Source organism: Equus caballus, chromosome 18 (genome assembly GCF_041296265.1).
Source record: "Equus caballus isolate H_3958 breed thoroughbred chromosome 18, TB-T2T, whole genome shotgun sequence".
Taxonomy (NCBI): domain Eukaryota; kingdom Metazoa; phylum Chordata; class Mammalia; order Perissodactyla; family Equidae; genus Equus; species Equus caballus.
Window position 1 is genome coordinate 71,845,634 of NC_091701.1, and position 7,183 is coordinate 71,852,816.

Sequence of the window (7,183 nt, forward strand, 5' to 3'; positions counted from 1 at the left end):
CCTGAGCTAAACTCAAGAGGCTCTGAGTCCGTGCCAGCTGTCTTTCAATTTCACATCAACTCTCTTGATATTTTGTCAGTTTAAAGCTTTTGCAAAGTTTGCAAGGCCTGAATTCATTAGATAAGGGAAGTGGGTCATCTAAATCTTAGCCAACCTCAACTGCCATAGAGATTCACTATTGTAAATTTCCTTCAAGACTGAATTAGAAAATAGACCCCATGGGCTTTTGTCAGTTTTGGTATTTGATGATACCATTGTAACAGCAGCTGCTAAAGCTGTATGTGCCTCAATAAAAATTTCTGGCTCAAATTCTCCTTCCTTTATACTTTCTGTATAAAATTGGATGCTGACAGCTGCAATAATAAGGGCAAAAGGTTGTTTAAAGTTCAGTTTGCTAGGCACATGATAGGCAACAAATTCATCACAAAGGCACTTTTTAAAAATTATGGTAGTTATTAAAAGAAGAAAAATCCATCTCGCTTTTAAAGAATTCTGCAGCATCCTAAAAGAGCTAAAAAACAGATTGTCAGGGATAGTTAAGGAAGTTGGAACACAAATCTTCAGCCAACAAAAGGATTTGATGATTCCTCTGAGAGTGAAGAACAGCCTTCTTATCACAGGCAATCATATGTTATCTATAATTTGGTACAGTATGCATCTTAGATCTGCAGACACCCAGTCCTTGCCACATCTCAATTAGATAGAATTATTTAAGTGCATGTTGGTATTTTAAACTGAAGAGGAAAAAGCTAAATAGTATACGGAACAGGAAAAAGTATTGGTAATATTCTCTAACACTGCAAAGGAATGAGTGCTTCATCTCCCAAAGATTAAAATCTGTCAAAAGTTTGCATTCTAGAAGTAATTCCCAAGACAGTGCAGAAAGAAAGAAAGAAAGTGTCAAGGCAGGAAACTTTATAGAGAGGCAGAAATTGCCTTCAATAGAATTTTGGACAATGTGAACCAACTTACACTGCTTGCCAACTGCTATTCCATAACTCAGCTGTGCTAGCAGTGTGATCCAAAGCATAGTCTTCAGAACTAGAAAGATTCACATTCAGATCTGGCTTGGCCACTTATTATATGATCTTGGACATGTCGCTCACACTTTCTGAGCCTCAGCTGCCTTGTATGTAAAATGAGGAGAATAATATCTAACTCATGGTGCCACTGGAAGGGTTAAATGAGATATAATGCATGTCAAGTACCTGGCACGTAGTACATGAACATTAAAAGCTAACTATTATTTCTAATGGATGCCATAGTACAAAGAATATAAGTGCACTGTGCTTTCTGAATTTGAAATGCAGAGTAACTATTAAACTTATTCTTGGGAAATTTGGGAAAACGAGGGTACCTACTGAAGCTGTTTGTACAGATCACTCTTTACCCTTGGGAGGAGGAAGGAAGGCATATGTAGTGAAGAGTTTAAGGCACTTGACAAGTCAACTAGACCCCTACTAGCGAGCTCACAGCTCTATTACCGTGCTGTCCCATAGTACTTTCCGAGAGGATGGAAATGTCCTACATCTGCACTGTCAAATATGGTAACCACTATGTACAAGTGGTTAGTGCAACTAACTGAATTTCTAACTTAATTTAATTTTAATTAATTCAAATTTAAATAACCATATGTGGTTGATGCTACCATATTGGAGAGCACAACTCTATACTGATTGACATTTTATTAGACTTTCTTAGGCAGCATAAGAGAAAAATAGTTCTAAGTGAATAAAAGTTTAACATAGATATCAAAAAGACCTGCTCCCTTAACGCAATCTCTGGATCTTTAGAATAATTTTATCTACTAAAATGTGATGCATCAAAACTTCTAAGGGAATCAACGGGGGCTTTGCCAGGTGGCTATTGAGCTACCATGATACCAACTGGTGAGCTACCCAGACACCAAAGGATGGTGGAGCTCACTGTTAGCTGCTTGATAAGACTAAAAGCACCAGGACCTACAAGAACGGGCACTGTCACGAGCTCCCCAAGGAGGTATCCGTGATGGAAGCCAATGACAACAGGAGCCACTACCAGCAGGATCAGTGCTTGAGAACCAACAGGGAGTAATTGTTACAGTTGGTTTATAAGAACATGACTTCTTGGAAATCCTCATCGCCTCTACTTTCAGTTGGATGTTACTCTTACAGAGGAATAAACTTTATTTCCCCTTTGCCATGTAACCTAACATATTCACGGTTTCTGGAGATAAGCACATCTTTTTTTTTTTTTTTTTTTTTTTTTAAAGATTTTATTTTTTCCTTTTTCTCCCCAAAGTCCCCCGGTACATAGTTGTGTATTCTTCGTTGTGGGTTCTTCCAGTTGTGGCATGTGGGACGCCGCCTCAGCGTGGTCTGATGAACAGTGCCATGTCCGCGCCCAGGATTCAAACCAACGAAACACTGGGCCGCCTGCAGCGGAGCGCGCGAACTTAACCACTCGGCCACGGGGCCAGCCCCGAGATAAGCACATCTTTTGAGGGGCCATTATTCTGTCTACTATACACACATATTCTCCACATAGAGTAACCATGATGATGCTTTGGGCCTCAAGGAGTATGTCCAATGATTAGCAACATGTTTGGGTACTCCTCTTTCCAAAGCATATGGTTATCCAAGTAAATAGTCTCAGGTCCCTTTGGGTAAGGACCAATGAAATCATTACTCTTTATATACACCATCAGTGTTGGAGGACCCTTCATCATAGGAATTTGGCATTCCCTTTAGTCAATGAGTTCTAGCTCTGAGAATGACTCAGGTCTGTGAACTGAGCAAGGGATTATGACATTTTGTGTGGCTGCTTTAGCTTCCTCCTCATCAATACTTGTTTTCTTTTGGTTGCATAGATTGTGAAATATCATTGTTGACTGCCCATCTATTTTGCCACTGGGAATGCCATGCTCTATCTCCACAGCTCTCTGTGGATTGGACATGCCTAGCTTCCACTCTGACCCTTGGTTGTTACAATAATTGCATTTACCTTGCTTCTGATAGTTAAGTATACCACCTGACCTCTATTATTTCGGGATTCTTTCATCCTCTTTGCTATCAGTGATCCCAGTTCTATAACAATATCTTCTTCTGCCAGTCCTTGTCTACAGAGGAGAGCCACTGAGCTTAACAATGCCAGTGCCACTCTCATCAGTGCAATCCATATGACTATGGTTAACAGGTTTTTTTCTTCCAGCATGTTAAGATGTCACTCCATTGTATTCTGGTTTGCATAGTTTCTATATAAGAAGTATGGTTTATTCTATTTGTTCTTCTCTATGTAATGTATCTTTTTTCTGAGTTTGTGCATGTTTGTTTTTATCATGCTGGCGTTCTTTGGTTTTGGTATCTAATTGAATCTTTGGTTTGATGTCTGTCATTAATTTTGGAAAAGTATCAGCCATTAGTTCTTCAAATGCTTTTTTTGTTTCATGCACCCCACACCCTGTTCTGGGATTGCAACTGCAGATATATTTGACCATTTGACATTGTCCCACAGTTCTTGCTCTGTTCTCAGATAGGTTGTTCTCCCATTCTTTTTATCTTTGTGTTTCAATTTTTGTCATTTCTATTGCGCTATCTTCAAGATCACTGATTCTTTCCACAACTGTCAAGACAATTGATGAACCAATCAAAGGCATTCATCGTCTCTATTACTGTGTTTTTCACTTCTACCATTTGCATTTTATTTTTCTTATGATTTCCATCTCTCTGCTAGAATTGCCCAACTGATCACGCACACTGTGCATCTTTTATACTTGAACCCTTAACATAGTGACCATAATTATTTTAATTTCCTGTTTAATCATTCCAACATGTGTGTCATATCTGAGTAACATTGTGTTGCTTGCTTTGTCTCTTGATAGAGGATTGATTTTTATTACTTCTTTGTGTCCCTTGTAATTTTTTGTTGAAAGATGGAGAAGGGATTTCTATGCTGGGAAATGGGCATGCTTTTCTTTCAGCTAGGCCTTTATTATGGGAGAATGAATAAATTCAGCCAGAAATTGAGCTGGGCTTTGGATTGTTGTTACTATGGTTACCCTAGTACACCACAGGCATACGAGTCCTCTAGTATTACCCTGTGTTTAGAGTGGAGGCTGATTTAGGGTAGAAACGGGTTTATCTCAATTTCTGCTCCACTTTTAGCTTTAGGATTTCCCTTTGAGGTACGCCTCAGGGAGGCTCTCTCTCCACGCTCTTTCCCTTCTGCCAGCAGTAGAATGCTATTACTTGGTGCTCAGTATTTGTTAGCTGGTGTCTGTCCCTGGTAAGCAAGTGCTTAATTCCTGTCTCCTTGAAAATGCCTGTCTTTCCTGATTTGGGGTTAGTTTCTTTCCCTGTCACCTCAGCTCTCCCATGGGTTCAAGAAAAGTTGTGAATTTATAGATTGTCCATTGTGTTGTTGTTGTTGTTGTTGTTATAATGAGGGAAGTATGCTCTTCCCAGCATCCTATATCCCAAAAAGAAGCGAGAATGCCCTTAGCACTTTGCTAAAGTCCGTCTCATAGAACACAGTCACCTGGTGGGTGTTCTGGTCTTCTTTAGTATATTCATTCTCCGTATATACCCAAATTCTCTGAGCATTTTGATTGCTTTCTCCGTTATTTGTCATGGAAGTCCTTGCATTTTTACTTCTTATAGTATGGGCTATCACTTTTTCCAACCTCTCAAAATCTAACCCAGAAGGCTATTGTCACTATCTCTTGAGGTCTTGCCAGAATGTTAAATCGTGTCATGATAAAGTGATCTCATGTCAATAATTTCTCCTGTATTCATCTTTATTTTCTTTCCTACTTAAACCAACACCCTTAGAATCTAGTCCCATATAGATTCTTCCAGTTTCTACTAGCATATATTGACTAGGTCCTGCAAATTCTTCAGAACCCTTCTTTGCTTAGCAGACCAATACTTCCCCAGTCATTTTATGTGGTAATTTGACTCGTTATGGGTCAGAAGAGACAGGAAGGAAGGTAAATGTAGACACTGGCAAGTGGGAGGGGGATAAGAGGGAGGAGCATATGCAAATATAATTTTGGCAAGGAAAAAGCCTCTCTCTCTCTACATTGGCTATAAGCAAGTGCCTCTCCACATTGTCTAAAACAAGACTTTAAAAAGAAGGGCTTTATCCCAGGGCTCGGGGGAATATAAAGATTTGAGATTTTCCTGTGTTTCAACCAAGATGTCCCTAGCCCAAATCCCACTCCTTCTCAAATAGGGTGCTGGATTTTGTAAAGCAGACCTGCCAGGGTTGCGAATTCAACCTTCCTTGGACTTCTGACACTCCTGCAATTAAATCCTGGGTTTGATCCTCAGTCTTTTCTGCACTCTGGCAGAAAATTAAAGTTTATGCTTCCAAGGAGACCCTCTGGCTTTCGCCCTTCACGTTATAACAGTAATTAATCACCCTTAGCTTTCACTGTCCTTTAATTCATCAGTCTGTCCCAGCAACAGCCATCCAGTTCAATAGTCCTTAAATCACTATTTCGCCTGAACTTTTCAAATGCTTGACCTATATCACACCTGCCAGTGTATATCCTTTCCCAGTACTCTATCACTGCTTATCACCAGTGAGAATTTTAACAATTACAAAGGCAACTCATTCCCGGCTCCATCGGTGCTCCATGTACCAACAGTTAAGGTGAACCAATTCTTAAAGTCCCACCTTAGAATCTATTTCATAGGACCCCTCCACTTCCCATATCAACTGTAATAGATCTTGTTTCGCTTGGAAAATAGCCTTCGAGACTCTGATATTTGCACACAGGTTTATTGCTGATGCTCTTGGGAATATGTGTGGATGGTGAGAGAAGCAGGATTTGGTAGAGGAAGAGGTTGAACTGTGGTGAATTTACAACAGGGGCCTTAGACAACATCTCAGAGACCTCTGGAATGAAGATGGTCCTTCAGAGTTGTCTCAATTAAGACAAGAGGGTGGAGCATTTGTACCCACATCATTAGACACAGATCATTAAATACAAATTGCTACCACCGTGGGAGTGAAACCAAGAGAAATAAGCTTCTTGCACCTGAAGACAATTTCTAGAAAGGAACTCAGTTGTGAGCCATCAGCAGCGAACTTTCTCAGCAGCTGCAGGAATGAATGCCTTGATCCTGAAGAGAGTTCTGGGCAACACACCACAGAACCCACCTGAAAGGCGGAATTTGCAACGTTGGAGACAGGATCTTTACCCAACATCTCATGTGAGCTGAAGGGCTCTAGAGCTCAGATAATTTGTAAGGCTGATCAGCAAGATTCAGCATACTCTGTTTCTTTCCGACTTTTGATATCCCAAGCTTAAGTATGATGATGCCCCTGGGAATTTTGGGTGACTCTCTCAATCGTATCTCAACTATAAAATGAAGAAGTAAGAGAAGGCCGTTATGTACAGCTGGAGTTTTGAAGGGGGAACCGCAAACTTCCAACACCTTGAAGTTAGGAGAGTGGTAGCAGTAGATAGTCAAGAGAAGCCACAAAAGAGGACGAGTCTGTGATCCGAGACAGGTCCACCAGGGGACACTTCTCTCAATAATAATGCTGGAGACTCTGGGTTTTATTTTCATCAAACTAGGACTTCTTTACAGTGGAAGTCTGGCCTTTAACTCTTTTAAGCAGGTTCCTTCTTTGCACATGGTACCTCAAGAGGCTCAGATAAAAATGTGTTATGGAATCCAAACATTATTACAGTTTACTCATTTTGGTACAATAGAATATAAAAAAATAAACTTAGTAGAGATAGTTACTTGTATGTGATATAGTTCTATACTTAAGCTTCTTCTAAATACAGTAGCTAATAGTTAGGACCAAGACTATAACAAATCATCTGAAATTTAATGTGAAAAATGTAAATACTGCTGGTATTCACACTAACATAAAATGAGTAAAAAGTTGTTACTCATTTTCACAAGAGAACAAAATCTGAATGTGATATTATTTTACTCCTTATTACCATAATAAGAGCAGAATTTGGACATTATTTGGTTATTCCGAATTGCCTCATTGATTACATAAAATATGTAATTTATTGAATACTATGTGCCAGAGATAATGGTAAAGGTTTACATACATCAACTCTTTAAATCTTATAAGAACACTATGTGGTTGTTCTTAGAATTTTAGCTCAGATTTAGAGACTTCAAGTAATTTGTCCAAGTGCACACTGTCAGTAAGCACCAGATTAAGGATTTTA